At 39.8% G+C, this 25,837-nt stretch overlaps 1 pseudogene; it reads left to right on the forward strand.

Moving 5' to 3' along the window:
- The window catches only part of LOC115777559 (obscurin-like), a 698,358-nt pseudogene that overhangs the window by 122,578 nt on the left and 549,943 nt on the right, over positions 1-25,837 (forward strand).

A 25,837-nucleotide genomic window follows, 5' to 3' on the forward strand; every position in this document is an offset into this window, starting at 1 on the left:
CACTGTGATCAGTGTGATACTCTGGGTCTCCTCTTCCAGCTCTACACACATATCCTGCTGTGTGTGTCTGTCCATCAATGATGTAGGAGTCCTGTGCAGTCCCACTGCCATCAGGTAGCAGCTCATAACTGTAGGATTTCTCTGATAGATCAGGAACAGCTTTATACCAGTAGAAGCTCCATCCTGCAGACGGATGTTCAACCTCACAGTTCAGAGTTACTGAGGCTCCAGGACTCAGCCATGATGGAGACACAGTGAGGACAGGACGGGGTTCTAGTGGGAAAACAGTTTTCTCAGAAAGTTCCTGCCTAATGTTGTCTCCAAATACTTATCACAAAATGTAAGACTGAAATGATCTCAACATGTACTAACAAAAACACATTTTTACAGCCTGTTTATATTCTCAGGTTAAAGGAGCTTTGACTCTACTTACTGTCAGAAACTGTCAGTGTGACTGAATCACTCCACTCTGTTTTTTTATGCTGTGAACTTTTCATTCGGCCCTTACAGCGGTAGTTTCCACTGTCAGCTGTTAAAGCAGATTCAATCCTGTATTCATTTTGATTTTCAAGTTTTGTGTAGCTGTTTCTTTCCCATTCATAATCCCACTCAGTGTCTCCTCCATGGATCTCACATCTGACAGTGATCGTCTCTCCTCTGTATATCTCAGTCCAGTTTGGATGCAGAGTCACAACAGCTTTGTTTGAGGCTGTTAATGTTCAAGAAAGAACAACAAGAACACATGAATGCTGAAAATATTCAATTTAAGACCAGACATCTGGTGGGAAACACATCAGCTTCCTAAATCATAAATTATTTAACAATGTGTTAAATTTGAACTCACCAGTTTTCCCAATCCTGACTGACTGACTGTCCTCTGTGTAGTAAACTGGGTCTCCTCTTCCTCCTCTGCACCTGTAGAGTCCTTCCTGTGAGACTCTGATTTGTCCATTTGAGAGGAAAACTGCATCTTGTGTGGTCAGAGGTTCAGAGTGTTTCTCATCTCTGTACCAGTAGTATTTCCATCCAGATGATGATGATGATGATGATGATGATGATGGGTTCACAGAGCAGATCAGGGTCACACTGCCCCCTACTGGAACAACAGTGTTATCAGCTCTCAGTTCAGCCTTTGGTTTATCTGCAGTTCAGTTTAGAACAAGAACAGAACAAGAAAATGAATCAGAACAATTTAAAGAACTGCATGGAAATATGAAAATAATAATAACAACTAAACCCTGATGGTGGAACTGCAATAAATATAAATATATAAATATTTACTTTCCTAAACCTTTAATGAATTATTTGCATTTCAAATTTTTATCATGAAATTAAATATGAATGACTTTACACACTAGTAAAGTGTGACATCCACAGAGGTTTCAGGGCTCTGTACTACAAAGTGAGTTCAGCATACTCAGCCTATCTTTCAGTTATCTGGATTCACTCATCCTAACACCAGTTTCACCTGTGCAGTCACATAAAAGAGGTGGCCTTGGCAGCATCTTTTTTTTTTTTTTAAGCCTGTCATGTTTGTCAGTTTTCCCAATCAGAATGATGAGCTAAATGCACTGGTGTACCATAAGTTTTCTATAGGCTATTCTTGTTAATGATTGTATTTTTATTTTATTTTATTTTTTCATGCCAGGCCTGACAGGCAGGAAGTAAGGGGTAAGAAGAAGAGGGATAAAGAGAAAGAGAGAAGGAAAGAAAAAAAAGGGGGAGAAAACAGAAAAATAGATAACAGATGTAGATACTTATACATACACATATTCATATGTCTATACACGTGCATATACACAATCTAGCTGTGGTTTGTAGTAATGTGTGTGTGTGTGTGTGTGTGTGTGTGTGTGTGTGTGTGTGTGTGTGTGTGTGTGTGTGTGTGTGTGTGTGTGTGTGTGTGTTTCTCTGTCATGGAACATAATAATGAAGGCAAGAAGTTGCAACCATGCCCCTCAGGATCCAGAGGAAGGACACAGGGGACCTGGGCAATCCACAGCCCATCAGGAGCTCAGAAGACCTGAGGCCACACATCCTGATGGTAACCACGTGCACACCCCAGAGGAGGAAGGAGGGAGACCCTAGATGGAGCCTCCATGGTCAATGGGCAAGAGCCCAGAGAGCCAGAGGCCCCTGAGGCCCCAGGCGCCTGAGAACCACCCAACAGCAGGCAACACCCAGGCCACCACCGCAAAGGGGGCGGGCCAAAAGCCATACCAAGACATCCAGCCATGCACCCTGGGACCAACACGCACCCACATCCCAGGGATGGCAGTGACATCCAGTGGGGACCAGCAGGGAGTGGTATGGAGGGGTGACTCCCGCCCTCCGCAACCATGTCCCACAGGAGTCAAAGCTCAGCAAGCCCCAGACCCAGGGGCAATTGTCCATACACACACACACACGGCAGTCACACACTCATGCACACACACACACACGGACCTTACATGGACACTAAGTGTGGGCGAGTGGGTACCAGCACAGAGCCAGTGGTAACCCAGGGAAGCAGCCAACCAATCCCCAAACCACTAGCCAGTCCCTACCCCAGGCAGGGTGCATGAAACCAGGGTGTGGGAAGATCTGCCCACCCCCTCCTCCCACACAAAGTGTTTGGGGTGATGTGTTGGGTGTATATGAGTGTACAGTACGTGGTGGGAAGAATGTGTGACTGTGTAAAAGCTTGGCAGCATCAGAGGAGTTTCATGGGTCACATGACTCTTTTTCCACAGTAAATGCTCCCTATGAGTGCCATCTACTGTAATCAGAGACATTCTCATGATAAATCCATCCATCCATGATTAAAAATCTCTACCAGTGAAATGCAACACTGTCGCAAAAAAGACATGATTAATGCTGCAGAAAATCATTACTGTAGTGATTTAGTGCACAAATTACAATATTTAAATTATTTTGATTACAGTAAATAATTTTAACAATAAATTTGCTGTTTATTTCTAAGATGATGGCGGCTGCACATTTAAACATTAAAGGTCACTGACCCACAGCCTGATGAAGGAGACGTGGAAATCACTTTGTCAGCAGATTAAAATGAAATTAATGTGATTGATCAGGTTTTCTTGGTGTGTGTTCTGTGTTCAAGGAGCTGCAATTCCAGCAGAGTGAAAGAAACTCTGCAGCAGATCAGAATCAAGTATGAAAACATTTCCTAAACCACCAAATGAATACATGCACATTCCAGTGATGATGTGAACAGTTTGTACTTCATTCATGGTTTTAGGCATTAAGCCACAAGCTGCACATATCAAATATATTCACCCAGCAGATAATTTATTTTGTGCTAAAAACATGCTATAAATAAAAGAAATCTTGGCACTTCCAGACAATTTTAAACTGAAACTCTGACCATAACCTGCTCCTGACAGTTTTACTTTTTATTCTTTCAGCTGCAGACTCTCTGCTGTTTAAGGATAAAGATTAAATATAAAAACAAATTCAAACATAGGCTCAGTCTACATACAAATTTGATAAGAGGTCAGAAACACACTGTAGGTGTCCTTTTTGAGGATCATATGTTAACGCTTACAGAAGAATAAAACTGTAGTAATTGTTTGCTGCCAACAGAAAAAGATATCAAGGAATAAAGTTGCAGCTGAGAATCTCTGTTTCCTACTGATGTTCATCAGGGAAACACAAAGATATTAGATGCTATTAAAAAATGCTTTAGGCACCAGGGTGACTCAGTGGGTGAGCAGCCAACCATGTGCATCACATGGCTGTGGTGCAGGCAGCCCAGGTCTGAGTCTGACCCGTGGCCCTTTGCTGCTTGTCTTCCCCTTTCTCTCTCTTCACTGTACACTATCTAAAGAAGACCAAAAGAATCTTAAAAGAAACAAACAAATTTTGGATCCACACACAAAGTTCAGAGATCTCAGGAATGGTGACACTATTGTCCAAAGACGTGATTGGTCAGTAGCAGTCATTTCATGCCCGCTAATTGCTAATCTTGAAAATAACTCGCTCTGGAGCAGGTTAGGTTCACAGCACGAGTTACCATAGCAATGTACAAAAGTAAGAAGTGATCCATCTTTGTAGTACAGAAACCCAGAGTTAACCCTGAAGTTACCTGGATAAAATCCTGCTTCATAGCACAGACTTCAGGTTTGTTTCATTACAAACATACATGCTAAAAACAGCTGAACTGAATGCATCATAATACACTGCAGAAAAATGTAAAACTCCACACATGAAGCCACATAAGAAAGAAAATATTTAGACTTTAATACTCAGAAGAGCAATCAGTGAATTGAAGATCTAATTCACCAATTTAGATAAAACATAATCTGGATGAAAGATCTCCAACTTACATGATACAGTCAGTCTGATGGTATCACTCCACTCTGTTAACAAATAGTCCCTTCTGCCCCGGCATCTGTATCCTCCACTGTCAGACTCAGCAGCTCTGCTGATTCTGTATTCATTGGATGTTGGAGGTGTGTTTAACTTGGCTGGACTCCATTCATACGTCCACTGAGTTCCTCCCTGAATCTCACATCTGACAGTGACTGTCTCACCGCTGAATATCTGAGTCCAGGATGGCTGCAGGATCACAGTGGGCTTAATGGGATCTGTTCACATAAGAAGAATAGAAAAAAATTTATTGTCGCTGAAAAAACAATGTTAAGAACAATATTAAAACAGTGACATGCAATTTAGCATCCTCTCTAGGTAACGGTTAGAAAGACAAAAACTGTTCATATACAAAAACAAATATAAAATAAATCAAAAACTATTAGCACTGAAAGAAAATATGCACAAGCTTGAGATCTGAAAATTGAAAATATCTGATCAGGAGACACATAACAACCTAAAAAATCAAGAACATAAACTTCTTGGCAGACTGAACAATGGCACACATACACAGACAAACCCACAATATACTTCAACTTCAAATGAAAGTGTTTAGTAAAATGTTCCAGTATTTCCTTTACTCAGTTTTCTTTTCTCTAGAGTCTATAAATTACACACTTTTCATTAGTTGGAATAATTCTGCTTTAACCTCAGACAGACATTATTAGGTGAGTTTGAGATGAAAAAGCATTTCAACAGAAAATATCTAAAAAGTGAAATTCAGATCCAGATCTCCAAATTAAAAGTTCAGTTTTTACTTGGATCCCTCCATGAAGAGAGACTGCAGCAGGATTACTGGGCTGTGAGGTCTGAGTATGAATCATAATTCATTTGCAGTTGTTCAAGTTGTACAATGAGAAATGACAGTTTGGGGGATATTTCCTATTTTCATTGTCCTGCTTGTGTTGATGCAAATGTATGTATGACTTGTTGTATTGTTCGTCATGTGTGAGTTAATTTTTCAAAGTCTGCTTAAACAATGTGCAAACTTTGTCTGTCTTATTGTTGCTTTGAACTACAATAGAAATTAAGCAGCTGCCTTCAAAGCAAACACTAAAAAGCACTAAAGGAAGTAAAAAGTATGAACAAACACAGTTTGCCATTCAGATTTTTGGAGAGAAAAATGAAACTAGACTAAAAAAAACAAATGAAAAAAAGACATTTAATCAGAATGCAGTTTGACGGAGCTACCACGATATATTTGGTGTGAACAATCAAATGCAATGACCTTATGAAACATTAAATGAAACTGTGTGATTGCATTCAGGAGACCCTCCAGTCACTGGAGGGTCTTTATGTCTTTATTGTGAAATAGACTTTAAAAACTTTGATTCATTTCATGCTCTTGTGCAATGAATTGTTGAACAAACTGTTGATATTCTAAATGTTAAAACATATTAGAGACTAATTAATCTTTAATTAATCAGAGCACAAAATATCCTTTGCTATGACAGTCATGAGGTGACCTGCTTGGTGTACTTTAGCTTACTGGATTACAAAATAAAGACCTAATCTCAGTCTACAGAGGTGCTATATAAGCCTCATTACAAACAAATGGAAGCCTGTCACATAGTTTTTGTTTCTTTCTGCTGGTGATATATTAGATATACTGTGCTAGAACAGTCATGTTGGGCCTGTTGGCTGAACATCTGTATTTGACAGCAAATGCCAAGGTCAGACAGCCAGCAGAGACAATATTGCTCCAGTAATTTAATTTATTAATTAATACATTTCATATTAAATGAGTGAAATAAAGTCTGGTGCTCTGTGAAGTGGTTGATATAAATTGTCATGGCTGCATCAACACATTGATAAGTTATGTCCAAACAGTGTAAATCTGTTGTGCTTTGATATTAAGTAACATAAAAACTCTGAAACTGCCCCCCCACCCCCACCCTGATGCAACAAAACCAACATTTCAGGACCTAAAAGATCTGATTGGCTGATCTGGAATCGCTGTTATGCATAATACCATCAGACTGGGAAGAACAAGTCTGCGATTCAAAACAAAAAAGAAAAGAAAAACAAATGTTAAAGAGATTAAATCAGTTCTCAGAACTCCAGATCTTGAAGCACTGCATATAAAAACTAGAAAAAGCATTTCCTGAAGAAAATGCACTGTGAATGCTGCATGCTGAAAGATTGGGGCTGAAATGCCAAGAAAGGCTTCAAACAGCTGGAACCTTATTTGCTGAATGAGCTTCAATGAACTGCTGAATACCTGAACTGCTGAACTGTTGAATACCTGAACTGCTGAACTGCTGAATTGCTGAACTGCTGAATTGCTGAAATGCTGAATACCTGAACTGCTGAATTGCTGAACTGCTGAATTGCTGAACTGCTGCATTGCTGAACCGCTGAACTGCTGAATTGCTGAACTTCTGAATACCTGAACTGCTGAACTGTTGAATACCTGAACTGCTGAACTGCTGAATTGCTGAACTGCTGAATTGCTGAACTGCTGAATACCTGAACTGCTGAATTGCTGAACTGCTGAATTGCTGAACTGCTGAATTGCTGAACTGCTGCATTGCTGAACCGCTGAACTACTGAATTGCTGAACTTCTGAATACTTGAACTGCTGAACTGTTGAATACCTGAACTGCTGAACTGCTGAATTGCTGAATACCTGAACTGCTGAATTGCTGAACTGCTGCATTGCTGAACAGCTGAATTGCTGAACTGCTGAATTGCTGAACTGCTGAATTGCTGATCTGCTGAATTGCTGAACTGCTGAATTGCTGAATTGCTGAACTGCTGAATTGCTGAATTGCTGAACTGCTGAATTGCTGAACTGCTGAACAGGTGTTAAAAATGTTGAACAGGTGTTAAAACTGCTGAACAGCTGTTAATAATGCTGAACAGCTGTTAAACTGCTGAACAGCTCTTAAAGTGCTGAACGACTGTTTTAAACCTGAAAAGGCTGTTAAAGTGCTGAACGACTGTTTAAACCTGAAAAGGCTGTTAAAAGTGCTGAACGACTGTTAAAACCTGAAAAGGCTGTTAAAAGTGCTGAACGACTGTTTAAACCTGAAAAGGCTGTTAAAAGTGCTGAACGACTGTTTAAACCTGAAAAGGCTGTTAAAAGTGCTGAACGACTGTTTAAACCTTAAAAGGCTGTTAAAAGTGCTTAACGACTGTTTAAACCTGAAAAGGCTGTAAAAGTGCTGAACGACTGTTTTAAACCTGAAAAGGCTGTTAAAAGTGCTGAACGACTGTTTAAACCTGAAAAGGCTGTTAAAAGTGCTGAACGACTGTTTAAACCTGAAAAGGCTGTTAAAAGTGCTGAACGACTGTTTAAACCTGAAAAGGCTGTTAAAAGTGCTGAACGGCTGATTTAAACCTGAAAAGGCTGTTAAAAGTGCTGACCGGCTGTTTTAAACCTGAAAAGGCTGTTTAAAGTGCTGAACGGCTATTTAAACCTGAAAAGGCTGTTAAATGTGCTGAACGACTGTTTAAAACCTGAAAAGGCTGTTAAAAGTGCTGAACGACTGTTTTAAACCTGAAAAGGCTGTTAAAAGTGCTGAACGACTGTTTAACCCTGAAAAGGCTGTTAAAAGTGCTGAACGACTGTTTAAACCTGAAAAGGCTGTTAAAAGTGCTGAACAACTGTTTAAACCTGAAAAGGCTGTTAAAAGTGCTGAACGACTGTTTAAACCTGAAAAGGCTGTTAAAAGTGCTGAACGGCTGTTTTAAACCTGAGAAGGCTGTTAAAAGTGCTGAACGACTGTTTAAACCTGAAAAGGCTGTTAAAAGTGCTGAACGACTGTTTAAACCTGAAAAGGCTGTTAAAAGTGCTGAACGGCTGTTTTAAACCTGAAAAGGCTGTTAAAGTGCTGAACGACTGTTAAACGTAATGTCATAAAGTAATAACATAAATCTGCAGAAGAAGCTGAGCATTTTGATACCAGAATGGTTTCTGTAGCATAAACGGTGCTGAAGTTATGAAAGAACAAAAAACAGCTCAACTTTGAACAGCTTGCATGCAGAGGAATAATCCACCAATCAGTTTAAAGTATTATGAGCCAATCAGAATGCTGCTACACATTTAGTTCTGCCAACTCAAAACAGCTGTGTAACTGTTTAACTGCAGGCACTTTGTGGCAAAGCCCTGTTGAATTTGTCTTGGCGCACCTCCCGAACAAATGCTTATAAATCAAAAACCGTAACTGCTATCAAAATAATTTTTAAACTGTGAGCGTCACAAGGACCTGCTCTAAACACCAGTGTAATTTTTATTTTCCTGGGTTGAAAAATGTGGTCATGGGAGCAGTTTAAAAAAAGGGTCTTTTCTGGTTTTGAGAAAATCACCTCCCGAAAATTACTATAGAGGCGGATGGAGGAGTTGGAGGGTGCTCCCTCTGCTTGAAGCCTCACAGTTTAAAAAGTTTACATTTCTCAGGGCTAAGAGACACATTGTTTGAAAGTAGAGAAGCAGCTCTACGTTTTGATCATAAAATCATGGCTGTAGAGTGAAGAGTGTGGACACAGCGGCAGTTTAGAGAGATATTTTTCAGCTGAAGAATTTCAAGTCTCCCACTCTAACCTTTGGAATGCGCACTCTAGACCACCACATACACAACCATTATAAACGCTAAAAAGAGCAAAAAACCTTCTTGTGCTTAAACTGTAACTGTTTAAAAACCATAAAAGATATTAATACAAAAAGTAATAGCTGAATAGCTGAGAGTCATGGCTTTATTTTAAAGTTTAAATGGTGTCTCTAGCTTAAGGTATGCTGAAGTTCTTAGCTTTTAAAGGCTGAAAGGGTTTTAAAAGGTTTTTAAGCTTTCCCCATTCATTTGAATGGGGCCAAAAAAATTAGAAAAATATTAATATTAAATTAATAGCAGAAGATTTGAACCTGAAAAGTAATAGCAGCGATCTCCTGAAGAAGCCGCACGTTTTGATACCAGAACGGTTTCTGTAGCTTAAACGGTTTTTGAGATCGAAGCGGTCAAAAACGTACGGAAGAATAATAAATAATAACTAGAAAAAGCATTTCCTGAAGAAAATGCACTGTGAATGCTGCATGCTGAAAGATTGGAGCTGAAATGCCAAGAAAGGCTTCAAACAGCTGGAACCTTATTTGCTGAATGAGCTTCAATGAACTGCTGAATACCTGAACTGCTGAACTGTTGAATACCTGAACTGCTGAACTGCTGAATTGCTGAACTGCTGAATTGCTGAACTGCTGAATTCCTGAACTGCTGAATTGCTGAACTGCTGAATTGCTGAATTGCTGAACTGCTGCATTGCTGAACCGCTGAATTGCTGAACTGCTGAACTGCTGAACTGTTGAATACCTGAACTGCTGAACTGCTGAATACCTGAACTGCTGAACTGCTGAATTGCTGAACTGCTGAATTGCTGAACTGCTGAATACCTGAACTGCTGAATTGCTGAACTGCTGAATTGCTGAATACCTGAATTGCTGAACTGCTGCATTGCTGAACTGCTGAATTGCTGAACTGCTGAATACCTGAACTGCTGAATTGCTGAACTGCTGAATTGCTGAATTGCTGAACTGCTGAATTGCTGAACTGCTGAATTGCTGAACTGCTGAATTGCTGAACTTCTGAATACCTGAACTGCTGAACTGTTGAATACCTGAACTGCTGAACTGCTGAATTGCTGAACTGCTGAATTGCTGAACTGCTGAATACCTGAACTGCTGAATTGCTGAACTGCTGAATTGCTGAATACCTGAATTGCTGAACTGCTGCATTGCTGAACCGCTGAATTGCTGAACTGCTGAATTGCTGAATTGCTGAACTGCTGAATTGCTGAATTGCTGAACTGCTGAATTGCTGAACTGCTGAACAGGTGTTAAAAATGTTGAACAGGTGTTAAAACTGCTTAACAGCTGTTAATAATGCTGAACAGCTGTTAATAACGCTGAACAGCTGTTAAACTGCTGAACAGCTCTTAAAGTGCTGAACGACTGTTTAAACCTGAAAAGGCTGTTAAAAGTGCTGAACGACTGTTTAAAACCTGAAAAGGCTGTTAAAAGTGCTGAACGACTGTTTAAACCTGAAAAGGCTGTTAAAAGTGCTGAACGACTGTTTAAACCTGAAAAGGCTGTTAAAAGTGCTGAACGACTGTTTAAACCTGAAAAGGCTGTTAAAAGTGCTGAACGACTGTTTTAAACCTGAAAAGGCTGTTAAAAGTGCTGACCGGCTGTTTTAAACCTGAAAAGGCTGTTAAAAGTGCTGAACGACTGTTTAAACCTGAAAAGGCTGTTAAAAGTTCTGAACGACTGTTTTAAACCTGAAAAGGCTGTTAAAAGTGCTGAACGACTGTTTAAACCTGAAAAGGCTGTTAAAAGTGCTGAACGACTGTTTAAACCTGAAAAGGCTGTTAAAAGTGCTGAACGACTGTTTAAACCTGAAAAGGCTGTTAAAGTGCTGAACGACTGTTTTAAACCTGAAAAGGCTGTAAAAGTGCTGAACGACTGTTTTAAACCTGAAAAGGCTGTTAAAGTGCTGAACGACTGTTTAAACCTGAAAAGGCTGTAAAAGTGCTGAACGACTGTTTTAAACCTGAAAAGGCTGTAAAAGTGCTGACCGGCTGTTTTAAACCTGAAAAGGCTGTTAAAAGTGCTGAACGACTGTTTAAACCTGAAAAGGCTGTTAAAAGTTCTGAACGACTGTTTTAAACCTGAAAAGGCTGTTAAAGTGCTGAACGACTGTTTTAAACCTGAAAAGGCTGTTAAAAGTGCTGAACGACTGTTTAAACCTGAAAAGGCTGTAAAAGTGCTGAACGACTGTTTTAAACCTGAAAAGGCTGTTAAAGTGCTGAACGACTGTTTTAAACCTGAAAAGGCTGTTAAAAGTGCTGAACGACTGTTTAAACCTGAAAAGGCTGTTAAAAGTGCTGAACGGCTGTTAAACGTAATGTCATAAAGCAATAACATAAATCTGCAGAAGAAGCTGAGCATTTTGATACCAGAATGGTTTCTATAGCATAAACGGTCCTGAAGTTATGAAAGACCAAAAAACAGCTCAACTTTGAACAGCTTGCATGCAGAGGAATAATCCACCAATCAGTTTAAAGTATTATGAGCCAATCAGAATGCTGCTACACATTCAGTTCTGCCAACTCAAAACAGCTGTGTAACTGTTTAACTGCAGGCACTTTGTGGCAAAGCCCTGTTGAATTTGTCTTGGAGCACCTCCCGAACAAATGCTTATAAATCAAAAACCGTAACTGCTATCAAAATAATTTTTAAACTGTGAGCGTCACAAGGACCTGCTCTAAACACCAGTGTAATTTTTATTTTCCTGGGTTGAAAAATGTGGTCATGGGAGCAGTTTAAAAAAAGGGTCTTTTCTGGTTTTGAGAAAATCACCTCCCGAAAATTACTATAGAGGCGGATGGAGGAGTTGGAGGGTGCTCCCTCTGCTTGAAGCCTCACAGTTTAAAAAGTTTACATTTCTCAGGGCTAAGAGACACATTGTTTGAAAGTAGAGAAGCAGCTCTACGTTTTGATCATAAAATCATGGCTGTAGAGTGAAGAGTGTGGACACAGCGGCAGTTTAGAGAGATATTTTTCAGCTGAAGAATTTCAAGTCTCCCACTCTAACCTTTGGAATGCGCACTCTAGACGACCACATACACAACCATTATAAACGCTAAAAAGAGCAAAAAACCTTCTTGTGCTTAAACTGTAACTGTTTAAAAACCATAAAAGATATTAATACAAAAAGTAATAGCTGAATAGCTGAGAGTCATGGCTTTATTTTAAAGTTTAAATGGTGTCTCTAGCTTAAGGTATGCTGAAGTTCTTAGCTTTTAAAGGCTGAAAGGGTTTTAAAAGGTTTTTAAGCTTTCCCCATTCATTTGAATGGGGCCAAAAAAATTAGAAAAATATTAATATTAAATTAATGGCAGAAGATTTGAACCTGAAAAGTAATAGCAGCGATCTCCTGAAGAAGCCGCACGTTTTGATACCAGAACGGTTTCTGTAGCTTAAACGGTTTTTGAGATCGAAGCGGTCAAAAAACGTACGGAAGAATAATATATAATAATAATAATAATAATAAAGAATACAACAACAATACTGTGAATGCTTTGCAGCATTCACAGTAACTAGAAAAAGCATTTCCTGAAGAAAATGCACTGTGAATGCTGCATGCTGAAAGATTGGAGCTGAAATGCCAAGAAAGGCTTCAAACAGCTGGAACCTTATTTGCTGAATGAGCTTCAATGAACTGCTGAATACCTGAACTGCTGAACTGTTGAATACCTGAACTGCTGAACTGCTGAATTGCTGAACTGCTGAATACCTGAACTGCTGAATTGCTGAACTGCTGAATTGCTGAATTGCTGAACTGCTGCATTGTTGAACCGCTGAATTGCTGAACTGCTGAATTGCTGAACTTCTGAATACCTGAACTGCTGAACTGTTGAATACCTGAACTGCTGAACTGCTGAATTGCTGAACTGCTGAATTGCTGAACTGCTGAATACCTGAACTGCTGAATTGCTGAACTGCTGAATTGCTGAATACCTGAATTGCTGAACTGCTGCATTGCTGAACCGCTGAATTGCTGAACTGCTGAATTGCTGAATTGCTGAACTGCTGAATTGCTGAATTGCTGAACTGCTGAACAGGTGTTAAAAATGTTGAACAGGTGTTAAAACTGCTGAACAGCTGTTAATAATGGTAAACAGCTGTTAATAACGCTGAACAGCTGTTAAACTGCTGTACAGCTCTTAAAGTGCTGAACGACTGTTTTAAACCTGAAAAGGCTGTTAAAGTGCTGAACGACTGTTTAAACCTGAAAAGGCTGTTAAAAGTGCTGAACGACTGTTTAAACCTGAAAAGGCTGTTAAAAGTGCTGAACGACTGTTTTAGACCTGAAAAGGCTGTTAAAAGTGCTGAACGACTGTTTAAACCTGAAAAGGCTGTTAAAAGTGCTGAACGACTGTTTTAAACCTGAAAAGGCTGTTAAAAGTGCTGAACGACTGTTTAAACCTGAAAAGGCTGTTAAAAGTGCTGAACGACTGTTTAAACCTGAAAAGGCTGTTAAAAGTGCTGAACGACTGTTTAAACCTGAAAGGCTGTTAAAAGTGCTGAACGACTGTTTTAAACCTGAAAAGGCTGTTAAAAGTGCTGAACGACTGTTTTAAACTTGACAAGGCTGTTAAAAGTGCTGAACGACTGTTTAAACCTGAAAAGGCTGTAAAAGTGCTGAACGGCTGTTTTAAACCTGAAAAGGCTGTTAAAAGTGCTGAACGACTGTTTAAACCTGAAAAGGCTGTTAAAAGTGCTGAACGACTGTTTAAACCTGAAAAGGCTGTTAAAAGTGCTGAACGACTGTTTAAACCTGAAAAGGCTGTTAAAAGTGCTGAACGACTGTTTAAACCTGAAAAGGCTGTTAAAAGTGCTGAACGACTGTTTAAACCTGAAAGGCTGTTAAAAGTGCTGAACGACTGTTTTAAACCTGAAAAGGCTGTTAAAAGTGCTGAACGACTGTTTAAACCTGAAAAGGCTGTTAAAAGTGCTGAACGACTGTTTAACCTGAAAAGGCTTTTAAAAGTGCTGAACGACTGTTTAAACCTGAAAAGGCTGTTAAAAGTGCTGAACGACTGTTTAAACCTGAAAAGGCTGTTAAAAGTGCTGAACGACTGTTTTAAACCTGAACAGGCTATTAAAAGTGCTGAACGACTGTTTAAACCTGAAAAGGCTGTTAAAAGTGCTGAACGACTGTTTTAAACCAGGAAAGGCTGTTAAAAGTGCTGAACGACTGTTTAAACCTGAAAAGGCTGTTAAAAGTGCTGAACGACTGTTTTAAACCTGAAAAGGCTGTAAAAGTGCTGAACGACTGTTTAAACCTGAAAAGGCTGTTAAAAGTGCTGAACGACTGTTTTAAACCTGAAAAGGCTGTTAAAAGTGCTGAACGACTGTTTAAACCTGAAAAGGCTGTTAAAGTGCTGAACGGCTGTTTTAAACCTGAAAAGGCTGTTAAAGTGCTGAACGACTGTTAAACGTAATGTCATAAAGTAATAACATAAATCTGCAGAAGAAGCTGAGCATTTTGATACCAGAATGGTTCTGTAGCATAAACGGTGCTGAAGTTATGAAAGACCAAAAAACAGCTCAACTTTGAACAGCTTGCATGCAGAGGAATAATCCACCAATCAGTTTAAAGTATTATGAGCCAATCAGAATGCTGCTACACATTTAGTTCTGCCAACTCAAAACAGCTGTGTAACTGTTTAACTGCAGGCACTTTGTGGCAAAGCCCTGTTGAATTTGTCTTGGCGCACCTCCCGAACAAATGCTTATAAATCAAAAACCGTAACTGCTATCAAAATAATTTTTAAACTGTGAGCGTCACAAGGACCTGCTCTAAACACCAGTGTAATTTTTATTTTCCTGGGTTGAAAAATGTGGTCATGGGAGCAGTTTAAAAAAAGGGTCTTTTCTGGTTTTGAGAAAATCACCTCCCGAAAATTACTATAGAGGCGGATGGAGGAGTTGGAGGGTGCTCCCTCTGCTTGAAGCCTCACAGTTTAAAAAGTTTACATTTCTCAGGGCTAAGAGACACATTGTTTGAAAGTAGAGAAGCAGCTCTACGTTTTGATCATAAAATCATGGCTGTAGAGTGAAGAGTGTGGACACAGCGGCAGTTTAGAGAGAAATTTTTCAGCTGAAGAATTTCAAGTCTCCCACTCTAACCTTTGGAATGCGCACTCTAGACGACCACATACACAACCATTATAAACGCTAAAAAGAGCAAAAAACCTTCTTGTGCTTAAACTGTAACTGTTTAAAAACCATAAAAGATATTAATACAAAAAGTAATAGCTGAATAGCTGAGAGTCATGGCTTTATTTTAAAGTTTAAATGGTGTCTCTAGCTTAAGGTATGCTGAAGTTCTTAGCTTTTAAAGTCTGAAAGGGTTTTAAAAGGTTTTTAAGCTTTCCCCATTCATTTGAATGGGGCCAAAAAAATTAGAAAAATATTAATATTAAATTAATGGCAGAAGATTTGAACCTGAAAAGTAATAGCAGCGATCTCCTGAAGAAGCCGCACGTTTTGATACCAGAACGGTTTCTGTAGCTTAAACGGTTTTTGAGATCGAAGCGGTCAAAAAACGTACGGAAGAATAATATATAATAATAATAATAAAGAATACAACAACAATACTGTGAATGCTTTGCAGCATTCACAGTAACTAGAAAAAGCATTTCCTGAAGAAAATGCACTGTGAATGCTGCATGCTGAAAGATTGGAGCTGAAATGCCAAGAAAGGCTTCAAACAGCTGGAACTTTATTTGCTGAATGAGCTTCAATGAACTGCTGAATACCTGAACTGCTGAACTGTTGATTACCTGAACTGCTGAACTGCTGAATTGCTGAACTGCTGAATACCTGAACTGCTGAATTGCTGAACTGCTGAATTGATGAATACCTGAATTGCTGAACTGCTGCATTGCTGAACCGCTGAATTGCTGAACTGCTGAATTGCTGAACTTCTGAATACCTGAACTGCTGAACTCTTGAATACCTGAACTGCTGAACTGCTGAATTGCTGAACTCCTGAACTGCTGAACTGCTGAATTGCTGAATTGCTGAATACCTGAATTGCTGAACTGCTGCATTGCTAAACCGCTGAATTCCTTAACTGCTGAATTGCTGAACTTCTGTATACCTGAACTGCTGAACTGTTGAATACCTGAACTGCTGAACTGCTGAATTGCTGAACTGCTGAATTGCTGAAGTGCTGAATACCTGAACTGCTGAATTGCTGAACTGCTGAATTGCTGAATACCTGAATTGCTGAACTGCTGCATTGCTGAACCGCTGAATTGCTGAACTGCTGAATTGCTGAACTGCTGAATTGCTGAACTGCTGAATTGCTGAATTGCTGAACTGCTGAATTGCTGAATTGCTGAACTGCTGAACAGGTGTTAAAAATGTTGAACAGGTGTTAAAACTGCTGAACAGCTGTTAATAATGCTGAACAGCTGTTAATAACGCTGAACAGCTGTTAAACTGCTGTACAGCTCTTAAAGTGCTGAACGACTGTTTTAAACCTGAAAAGGCTGTTAAAGTGCTGAACGACTGTTTAAACCTGAAAAGGCTGTTAAAAGTGCTGAACGACTGTTTTAAACCTGAAAAGGCTGTTAAAAGTGCTGAACGACTGTTTAAACCTGAAAAGGCTGTTAAAAGTGCTGAACGACTGTTTAAACCTGAAAAGGCTGTTAAAAGTGCTGAACGACTGTTTAAACCTGAAAAGGCTGTTAAAAGTGCTGAACGACTGTTTAAACCTGAAAAGGCTGTTAAACGTGCTGAACGACTGTTTAAACCTGAAAAGGCTGTTAAAAGTGCTGAACGACTGTTTAAACCTGAAAAGGCTGTTAAAAGTGCTGAACGACTGTTTTAAACCTGAAAAGGCTATTAAAAGTGCTGAACGACTGTTTAAACCTGATAAGGCTGTTAAAAGTGCTGAACGACTGTTTAAACCTGAGAAGGCTGTTAAAAGTGCTGAACGACTGTTTAAACCTGAGAAGGCTGTTAAAAGTGCTGAACGACTGTTTAAACCTGAAAAGGCTGTTAAAAGTGCTGAACGACTGTTTTAAACCTGAAAAGGCTGTTAAAAGTGCTGAACGACTGTTTAAACCTGAAAAGGCTGTTAAAAGTGCTGAACGACTGTTTAAACCTGAAAAGGCTGTTAAAAGTGCTGAACGACTGTTTTAAACCTGAAAAGGCTGTTAAAAGTGCTGAATGACTGTTTAAACCTGAAAAGGCTGTTAAAAGTGCTGAACGACTGTTTAAACCTGAAAAGGCTGTTAAAAGTGCTGAACGACTGTTTAAACCTGAAAAGGCTGTTAAAAGTGCTGAACGACTGTTTAAACCTGAAAAGGCTGTTAAAAGTGCTGAACGGCTGTTAAACGTAATGTCATAAAGCAATAACATAAATCTGCAGAAGAAGCTGAGCATTTTGATACCAGAATGGTTTCTATAGCATAAACGGTGCTGAAGTTATGAAAGACCAAAAAACAGCTCAACTTTGAACAGCTTGCATGCAGAGGAATAATCCACCAATCAGTTTAAAGTATTATGAGCCAATCAGAATGCTGCTACACATTTAGTTCTGCCAACTCAAAACAGCTGTGTAACTGTTTAACTGCAGGCACTTTGTGGCAAAGCCCTGTTGAATTTGTCTTGGCAGACCTCCCGAACAAATGCTTATAAATCAAAAACCGTAACTCCTATCAAAATAATTTTTAAACTGTGAGCGTCACAAGGACCTGCTCTAAACAGCGGTGTAATTTTTATTTTCCTGGGTTGAAAAATGTGGACATGGGAGCAGTTTAAAAAAAGGGTCTTTTCTGGTTTTGAGAAAATCACCTCCCGAAAATTACTATAGAGGCGGATGGAGGAGTTGGAGGGTGCTCCCTCTGCTTGAAGCCTCACAGTTTAAAAAGTTTACATTTCTCAGGGCTAAGAGACACATTGTTTGAAAGTAGAGAAGCAGCTCTACGTTTTGATCATAAAATCATGGCTGTAGAGTGAAGAGTGTGGACACAGCGGCAGTTTAGAGAGATATTTTTCAGCTGAAGAATTTCAAGTCTCCCACTCTAACCTTTGGAATGCGCACTCTAGACGACCACATACACAACCATTATAAACGCTAAAAAGAGCAAAAAACCTTCTTGTGCTTAAACTGTAACTGTTTAAAAACCATAAAAGATATTAATACAAAAAGTAATAGCTGAATAGCTGAGAGTCATGGCTTTATTTTAAAGTTTAAATGGTGTCTCTAGCTTAAGGTATGCTGAAGTTCTTAGCTTTTAAAGGCTGAAAGGGTTTTAAAAGGTTTTGAAGCTTTCCCCATTCATTTGAATGGGGCCAAAAAAATTAGAAAAATATTAATATTAAATTAATGGCAGAAGATTTGAACCTGAAAAGTAATAGCAGCGATCTCCTGAAGAAGCCGCACGTTTTGATACCAGAACGGTTTCTGTAGCTTAAACGTTTTTTGAGATCGAAGCGGTCAAAAAACGTACGGAAGAATAATAAATAATAATAATAAAGAATACAACAACAATACTGTGAATGCTTTGCAGCATTCACAGTAATAATAAAGAATACAACAACAATACTGTGAATGCTTTGCAGCATTCACAGTAATAATAAAAAAATTTGAATTATGTTCAATATTTGGGCAATTCGCTCACTTATGTGGTTTAGCTCATCTCAATTTTTGCTGCCTGCAACGCGTTTCAAAAGGTGCAACTTTTATTTTGAAGGCAGACTGTCTCTGTTTCTGGTTTATTTGCTTATTACATTTTCATCAATCAAAAACGGGGAACTGCCATTTCTCATTCTAAAACTTCAACAACTGCAAATAAATTATACTTCATACACGGAGCTCATAAACACTGTGTTGAACTCCAGGAACCTTTGTGTAGTTGTTGCTTAAATGTTTCTTTCTACACGTTTTAAAACTCCATGAAAGATTTAATTTGGGAACTTGGAGAGTCCATCCTCCCAATCACACAATTTAAAGAAAGTAGATCCTCAACAAAATTAAACGGATTCTTCCGTTTGCCCATCTGTCCACAATATGTTACTGACAGACAAAGAAACAGATCACAGCTTGATCTGCCTCAAGGGAGAAAAATAATACTAAACTCACCAGTTTGCTCCACAGTGACTTCATTGCTGTCCTCAGAGAAGAAAGCTGGATCTCCTCTCCCTCCTCTGCAGTGGTACAGACCTCCTCCTCTAATATCTCTCTTTGCTTCATTTCCTGTCATGGGTTTAGCTTGATAAATGACTGAATCACGTCTGAACCAGTCAAACTTCCAGCCAGCAGAGCCCTCCACAGAGCAGCTCAGTGTCACGCTGCCCCCTGCTGGTATGACCTTTGACCTTAGTGCTGTCAGTGTGGCTCTGGGTTTACCTGCTGTTGAGGTTACAGGAAAAAGTTCATTAGACTGTCTCTTGCTTCAGGAAGAACTTTGTTATAGCATCGATCACACTTTAAACATTTCTGAAGTTGCTTGTAGCTCCAACAATAAATAAATGATGACACTTCAACCATTAACTGAGGTTTTTAGAGACTAACAACAAAGAGTAGTAACCCTACGAGTCGCATAAGAACTTTGAATTTCCAAGTACTTCAGTGAGCATGAGTATAAAGTGTTACTGGTACTCAGATTTATTACATCTTAGTGATAATCTGACTTGCAAATAGAAAATAAAAACTTTTGTTTTCATAAATACATTAAAACTGATCATGCAGTGATATTTAGACTGTAACAGCAGAGTGACGGCAAAACAGGTTTAAAGTGTTTGTAAATCTTAAAGTCAAATAAAGGTAAAACTGCAGGTGTGATTGGTGTGAGTGTCCTTTCTGCTCTCAGTGTGGCTTTCAGGTTTCTGTCCACTGAGTTTAGAAAAGACTTCAAAACACACTTTAAACATTTACTGAGTCATTTATCTAAAAACACCAAACAGAAATTAGTAACACTGCATGTGACACATTAGACTGTCTACAAAACTACACTATAGATTTCTCTGATTATCATTCACTTCTCAAACTGTCCTCTCTGTACATTCCCCTTTAAACTGATCATATTTTAATTCCCTGACCCTCACCACCATGGTGTCTCTCCTTTCTGTTTGCACAGTGAGAAAAACTGCTGTCCTAATCTGCCTGGAGACAGCTGGATCATTGTTGGAGGCAGAAATATTTCTTGTTTCCTGTTCAGACAGATGCATACAGTTAAACATTAAAGTTCAGCATGAATCAAAGTCCAACTTACCTGAAACTGTCAGAGTGAAGGCATCACTCCATCCTGTAAAGAGATAGTCACTGCTACCCCGACAGCTGTAGGCTCCTCTGTGGGACCCTGAAACTCTGCTGATACTGTATTCACTGGATGTTGGAGGGCTGATTGTGTTGGGTGCTCTCCATTCATATTTCCACACCTTTCCTTCACCTCCCTCAATCTCACATCTGAGGCTGATTTTCTCACCAGTGAATATCTGAGACCAGCTGGGATGCAGAGTCACTGTGATCCTGTTACCAACTAAGAAAGAAACACATCACTGTTTCCAGCAGCACCTTTTCATCATAATTATGAGTTAATGCTGTTTGGTTGTGGAGGGATCTACAAATATTGTAATTATTAATATGAGGATTCATTCAGTGTGCAGACTCTCAGCTGTCTGATCCAAGCACTTTAACATCTGATGAACTCCTGTAGCTGATACTGTCTTTGTTTCTCTGCAAGCTGACAGAAACTTTAAAAGTGAAACTGTTTCTATAAAAATGTGTAAGAGTTAAAATCTTAATAAAAATTGTTGTCATAATCTGCAGTGAATATGTTTTATATTTACTTTTTTATTTATATAACTTTAGACAACATTTACACACTGATTACACTGCATGACACATGATTTCATGGTTTGCAGTAACAAAGGAAGGAGCCGAAATACTTCATACTGTGTTTCAACAGATTAGTAGAAGAAGAAGAAGAAACATGAACTCCTCATCCTGTGCCTGTACACATCAAGTTAAAATGGATCTCTTCCAAACTTTGTTGTTTTATTCCAAATGAAATGTTTAAACTCACCAGTTTCCTCCACAGTGACTTCATTGCTGTCCTCAGAGAAGAAAGCTGGATCTCCTCTCCCTCCTCTGCAGTGGTACAGACCTCCTCCTCTAATATCTCTGTTTGCTTCATTTCCTGTCATGGGTTTAGCTTGATAAATGACTGAATCACGTCTGAACCAGTCAAACTTCCAGCCAGCAGAGCCCTCCACAGAGCAGCTCAGTGTCACGCTGCCCCCTGCTGGTATGACCTTTGACCTTAGTGCTGTCAGTGTGGCTCTGGGTTTACCTGCTGTTGAGTTTACAGGAAAAACTTCATTAGATTTTCACTTGTTTCACTTTACACATTCACTCAGTCATTTAGCTTCTTGCAGCAAAGAGAAAATATTTAGCTGCCTGTGACACATGAGACCACATGTGTCAGACTCAAGGCCCGCGGGCCAAATCCGGCCCGCGAGATGATTTCATATAGCTATTATTAATGGCCAACGGTAAACAGCGCTCCCACCATTTATGCTACAAATCCCACAATGCACCGCAACAGCTGCTGCAGGCTAAGACCTGTGCGGTAACCTTTTGTGTTGCCAATGACTCACTGATCAGTGATCAGCAGACAGCACTTTTTACAGTGACATTTAAGCTAGCCCTACCTCCAAAAATGGCCAAATGAAAAGTGCAGGTGGGAGGCAGAGGACCTGATCGCTGACATCGGAGGTAAACCGTGTGTCTCTTTTCCCCGCCTGCGATGTGCGGGGAAAAGAGCGGATTGGTGGGACAGATATGGGAGAAGATGCAGAGGGAGACCTGCACAGGTGAGCTGACAGTGCATCACTGCTCACACACCAGGAAACGCTGTGCAGCAAAGTCCTGAAGACACAATGTGTCATTAGCACCGTAACACAGACAGTGCGGGCGATCGTCGCTGAGCCACCCGTTACGTGCCCTTACCTGGTGAACAGCTGTTTACACTCAGTGTTTCACCGCTAATCAAAGGAATTTTGAATTACCGTAATTTAGCGACCGTTTGTCCTGTCGGAAAAATTCAAAGTTTCTGAAAGCTGAGAAATTGCGCTTCACATGCAACATAGGAGTTATTACAGTAAAAGTTCGCAAATGGCGTAACCTTTGACCCTGCAGCTTCAGGGATGAAAATCAGAGCAGGTCTCCACCGCTGTGTTTGCAGCTGCACTTTTTGCTGATAAACTGGACACACTGCGCAGTTTATGCAGCGTTTTTCTGCATATGAAGCGCAAAAATTCACATCACAATTTTTACCTGAAAAATTGGCAAATTTTCATCAGCTTGAAATATGCTCATTTTTCCTGATGTCATTTTTGAAGAAAAATATAATTTTATATTTTATTTAATGTTTTGAGGGAAAAATTGCTGTATTCTGACCATTCAAATAATATTGCTGATTAAAATGGTTTTTAATTCTGTTCGGCCCATGACTCAGACTGTGGCTTCAATTTTGTCCCTTCAAATGATTGAGCTTCACACCCTGCAATAGACTGAGTGTCTTCATATTAAACTACACTACAGACTCCCTCTGATTCATTCTTCATCTATTCAGAGACAAATGTTGCACATACAAATGACTTTTAGATGTTTTGTGTCCTCTGTACATTTTCCTTTAATAACACTCTAAAGTGACTCTACACTGAATGGTGTCTTTTCTTCCTGTGGGAGCTGCAGGGGGCTGGATCAGTGCTGGAAGGAGAACTGCAGCATATTTACAGCGAGCCTACTCGCCCACATCAGTGTTCATTAATGTCCATCATTATCTTTGTCATTTGGCTACGACAGTAAAATCCAATCAAATACAAAAGCAGCATTTAACACACTGTTTGAAAACAGGGAGATTCACAGCACTGTAGGTACTGTTTCTGTTATTGTTAGAGCGCTGTGACCATCAGTCATCAGTGACGTGGTTCCCACACTCAGGTTTATGTCATTCTCCATCATTTTATATTTCACTTACAATCATGTGTACAACTGGTCCACAGAGAAAAGAGAGATTTAAACTGGAGGCTCATCACTCATCTACAGATTTGTACCCAGCTCACCTGTAATGACTGTCTGCACCAAAACACAAGAGAAGCCAGAAGCAAAGAAACAGGTTTGAGAGAAAAACTCAACAATCAGAGAGGCTAACAGACTCCAATAAAGTCTGCAGGAAAATAAGGACACACAAGAGTCTGTTAAGTTTTTATCAGCTGACAAAAAGATGCATCACGTGTTCCTCATGAGACCAGACTCTTGAACTACGATCTGAACAAACTGAAACCCTTTGAGATTCATTTAAACACAAATACATGAAACAAGACAGAAACTGTTTGAAAGCCTGAACACAATAGTTTCTGTGGTAGAAAACAGTACATATGTGCAGCAAAATGATCCTTTACAGAGTGAAATAGACAGCGGTAAATTAAGAATAAATAAATAAATAAGTGGATGTGGTGGAGCAGCTGAGACAGATTCAGCATTTCCTCTCACATGTATCAGAGCTTCACAGCAGAGAAGTTACTCTGATGGGTTTTGTTCTTTCAGGAAGTTTCACTGTGAATGTTTGTATTTAAAAATCTGCTTTTCAGTTATTTTAATGTCAGAATAAAAACAAAACATTTTACTGAGCAGCAGGAAGGACAGACAAAATGTGGCAAAAAGATTTTTTTTAACCTATTTGGATAAAACAGATAATCTGGATGAAAGATCTCCAACTTACATGATACAGTCAGTCTGATGGTATCACTCCACCCTGTTAACAAATAGTCCCTTCTGCCCCTGCATCTGTATCCTCCTCTGTTAAACTCAGCAGCTCTGCTGATTCTGTATTCATTGGATGTTGGAGGTGTGTTTAACTTGGCTGGACTCCATTCATACGTCCACTGAGTTCCTCCCTGAATCTCACATCTGACAGTGACTGTCTCACCGCTGAATATCTGAGTCCAGGATGGCTGCAGGGTCACAGTGGGCTTAATGTGAACTGTTCACATAAAAATATCCAGTTAGGAGACAAATACAAACATAAACAGTAGAATCAGTGTTCGTGTTATGGACGAGTCTCGGGGGTCCAGTCCTGTCCAATAAAGTCTCTGTGGCTCCTCAGCTGAATTCTACTGATACTCTTCAACTATCAGTTATACTAATTCAGACAGTTTGGTAATGAAAAGTTTAAACATCCATATCCCTGATAAGTTACTGCAGTGAGAGCTCAGCTTAATTATTCAGGTCACAACAGTTTAGTGCTTCTGCAGCCTGACTGAGGAGGACACTGAGCAGACGGGTCTGTGCAGGTCACACTTTGGGAAGTGCCCCTCACATCTGTCTGAAACTAAAACCAGGTCATTTCACTGTGCAGTAAATTATAAAAGTTTCTAGGTAGAATTTGACTTTCATGGTCTTTGACTGTTCAGTGAACAGATGGACAAACAGTGCAGCTCTTTCAGAGTTTGGAATAAAACACTAAACTCACCAGTTTCCTCCACAGTGACTTCATTGCTGTCCTCAGAGAAGAAAGCTGGATCTCCTCTCCCTCCTCTGCAGTGGTACAGACCTCCTCCTCTAATATCTCTGTTTGCTTCATTTCCTCTCATGAGCTGAGCTTCAGAAGAGACTGAATCACGTCTGAACCAGTCAAACTTCCAGCCAGCAGAGCCCTCCACAGAGCAGCTCAGTGTCACGCTGCCCCCTGCTGGTATGACCTTTGACCTTAGTGCTGTCAGTGTGGCTCTGGGTTTACCTGCTGTTGAGTTTACAGGAAAAAGTTCATTAGATTGTCACTTGCTTCACTTTACACATTCATTCAGTCATTAGCTTCTTGCAGCAAAGAGAAAATATTTAGCTGCCTGTGACACATTAGACCACACGTGTCAGACTCAAGGCCCGCGGGCCAAATTCGGCCCGCGAGATGATTTCATATAGCTATTATTAATGGCCAACGGTAAACAGCGCTCCCACCATTTATACTACAAATCCCACAATGCACCGCAACAGCTGCTGCAGGCCAAGACCTGTGCGGTAACCCATTTGTGTTGCCAATGATTTACTGATCAGTGATCAGCAGACAGCACTTTTTACAGTGACATTTAAGCTAGCCCTACCTCCAAAAATGGCCAAATGAAAAGTGCAGGTGGGAGGCAGAGGACCTGATCGCTGACATCGGAGGTAAACCGTGTGTCTCTTTTCCCCGCCTGCGATGTGCGGGGGAAAGAGCGGATTGGTGGGACAGATATGGGAGAAGATGCAGAGGGAGACCTGCACAGGTGACAGTGCATCACTGCTCACACACCAGGAAACGCTGCGCAGCAAAGTCCCGAAGACACAACGCGTCATTAGCACCGTAACACAGACAGTGCGGGCGATCGTCGCTGAGCCACCCGTTACGTGCCCTTACCTGGTGAACAGCTGTTTGACACTCAGTGTTTCACCGCTAATCAAAGGAATTTTGAATTACCGTAATTTAGCGACCGTTTGTCCTGTCGGAAAAATTCAAAGTTTCTGAAAGCTGAGAAATTGCGCTTCACATGCAACATAGGAGTTATTACAGTAAAAGTTCGCAAATGGCGTAACCTTTGACCCTGCAGCTTCAGGGATGAAAATCAGAGCAGGTCTCCACCGCTGTGTTTGCAGCTGCACTTTTTGCTGATAAACTGGACACACTGCGCAGTTTATGCAGCGTTTTTCTGCATATGAAGCGCAAAAATTCACATCACAATTTTTACCTGAAAAATTGGCAAATTTTCATCAGCTTGAAATAAGCTCATTTTTCCTGATGTCATTTTTGAAGAAAAATATAATTTTATATTTTATTTAATGTTTTGAGGGAAAAATTGCTGTATTCTGACCATTCAAATAATATTGCTGATTAAAATGGTTTTTAATTC

This window comes from Archocentrus centrarchus, unplaced genomic scaffold (genome assembly GCF_007364275.1).
Source record: "Archocentrus centrarchus isolate MPI-CPG fArcCen1 unplaced genomic scaffold, fArcCen1 scaffold_57_ctg1, whole genome shotgun sequence".
In the NCBI taxonomy this organism is placed as follows: domain Eukaryota; kingdom Metazoa; phylum Chordata; class Actinopteri; order Cichliformes; family Cichlidae; genus Archocentrus; species Archocentrus centrarchus.